This window comes from Osmerus eperlanus, chromosome 20 (assembly GCF_963692335.1).
Source record: "Osmerus eperlanus chromosome 20, fOsmEpe2.1, whole genome shotgun sequence".
Taxonomy (NCBI): Eukaryota; Metazoa; Chordata; class Actinopteri; order Osmeriformes; family Osmeridae; genus Osmerus; species Osmerus eperlanus.
Window position 1 is genome coordinate 10,457,855 of NC_085037.1, and position 2,711 is coordinate 10,460,565.

Sequence of the window (2,711 nt, forward strand, 5' to 3'; positions counted from 1 at the left end):
GCCTGAGACTTAGGCTGAATGAGGTATGCGCCATGCAAGTCATCAATTATCACTTTGATGGTGACTGATACTGGGTGTATGTATAGTGTGCCTCTGATTCAAACATTCAGTCACATCCTAAGCATGTCACAGCAGACCGGGGATCCCTGAGTCAGAAGTGTGGGGCAGTGACGCTGCTTTGTCAGGAAACCCATAGAAGGTTTGATTGTAGCCACATGGCTGTGTGTGTGTCCAAGCTTGCCCCTTCACTTAGACCCCTTAATCAGAAAAGGAAGTCTTTCCATCTGGGGGTGTATGATTCTTTAAGTTTGACTCAGCGAAGGAGCAAAAAACGAAACTGTTGAACACACTTAGGTTTCGCAAGATGTGTGGGTGGTTTACAGTGTGTGTGTGTTGACAAAATACTGTAAGTGGTCTGTGTGTGTGTGTGTGTGTGTGGCTGCCCATGACTCAGAGAGCCAGGCTTCCAGATGCTGGTCATCACACACTGTCCATTCTCCTCAGCGGCAGCAGAGGGGAAAGCAGATAGGCTGACGTCCCTCATCCTGAGGTCACTTCCTGAAATAGCCTAACTGTGGGGGCTGATGGTCTGGCACACATGACTACAACAGAGAAGCCTATACATACAGTCCTACACACCACACACACGTGCACATACCCTGTGTTGTTTATCTGCAACAAGCACATAGATCTGAACAATTGTGTTCAATTGTGTTCTTCTTCGAACTTTGACAGTTTGCTCTCCCTGTCTCTCTGCTTCCTTGAGGAATGAAGCCTCTCGCCATCCCACTGGATGAAAACTGATGCCAGGAACACGGAGGACGAAAACAGATGATCGTAAACAAGACGGGACATGCCAAATCCGAAAGGCGAGGGTGGCTTGTCTCGGGACAATTCGATTCCTGCAAAACATTTACAGGGCGGAAAAAAAGCAGTGTTGTCTTTTCCAGTGATGAGTGCTCCCTGAACACTGATGAGGAACACAGAGACCAGGACATTAATGATTGTGTTTGTGTTCTCTCTCCGCAGCTGGAAGTTCGCTGTGATCGTTGGGATCTCGTGAACATTTGGAGATTAGAAGGACTGGAAAGCCATAACAACAAACAGCACCACCATGATAACCACAGACAAAACAGAGCATTCTCAAATAGCCAAAACATCTTCATCTCTCTGTCTCTATGTATTTGAAGGACAAATTTGGATGCCTACTTGTACCATACTGTGGATTTTGACCCTTTATTTTATGCATTCTGGTTGTATTTGGTTGTGTTTCACTGTAGACTTAGGTGAGGAAACTTGAACCTGCCTAGGGCAGGCGAAGTTTATTTCAAAACTCTTTTCATACACTCAGTCAGAGAAGCAAACCTACTTCTCATTCTGAAACTGCTGGTCCAGAGACTTCCAGAGACACTCACACACACACGGTCCCAGTGGTGTCACCATGGAGACCAGAGCACTCAGCAGATGCCCCAGAAGTCTGACACATCACCCTCACACACACGTCCATGTGACACATCTGTCACAGTTTGGACAACTGACGGAGAGGACTTTCGCTTATTTGCTGACAGAGCACAGAAATATTCTGAAAAGTACTTTCCATTGTGCAAACCAGCTGAATGTCAGCTGCATGCGGATGACACACTGTTGTTCATATTTGTCGGTCATGTCGGCATGATTTAATCGAACGCTCAAACACATGAGGCCATTTCTCAGGTTCTCTGCGTACGTGTGATTTCAGGACCCACAGACAAAGACACACTCTTGTGATGGTGAACCAGACAGCGAAAACACAGTCCTCTGCCGAGGTGTGTCTGTCTCTTTCATCCGTCTCTCTGCTCAGTACAAGCCACCTCATGCTCTCCCTCCCCAGAGGGGTGGGGGGGGGGGAACTCCACACGGTTAAGAGCCTTGATACCCGCCACAGGTATGCATGATTTCACAACGCAGTGCAAAGTGTTTGTGTGTACTTTCTTGACAGTAAACAAAGTGTAGTTCACACAGACATCGCCTCGACATGCGACATTACGGTGTGTGCATGCGTCTCCGTTCTATACTGTACAGGACAGTCCATTATTCTGTGAGGAGGAGAAGCAAAAATGCTCAACTCTTAGATTTTTCTCTTTTGTCTCTAAAGAAGCTATTTAGACTCCCTCTTTGTGTGAGATTTGCCAAATGTACAGAACTCTCCAGGGAATCAGAGAGTAAGTTGTGTGGCATGTAGAGACTTAAATCTGTGTTGATATTTCCTTTGTTTGATCGCAATGCTCACCAGTGTCAGTTTGGAAATGTTACGACATTTTCTGGCAAGAAGCCCAGTTGTGTAATTTTGAGGGTGTGTTGTGGGTGTGTGTCCTGTGTAAGATGAAATAATAGCACACACCACAAGGAAAATAGTACAAACAGAGCAGTCTCCAGTGTCTGGTTAGAAAAAAGGGACTGTCCTGAACATTGATGGGAGGTCCTCTTTAGGGAAAACATGGAATGCTTCATCAGGAAGAGATTCCCAATAACAGAATGAGGGAGGCCAGATGTATTTGTTGTGTGTCTCTATAGGGGAGGATGAGACCCCTCCTCCTTGCCCATCCCAGTCCCTGGGTGATGTCACCCATTCATCTCTGCAGAAGTAAGAGAGTGGGTCTCAGGTGGTCACTGGTCCACGTCCCTCCTCTCCTCCGCCTCCCTCCTCCATCCCTTCATATCCCACGGGAACT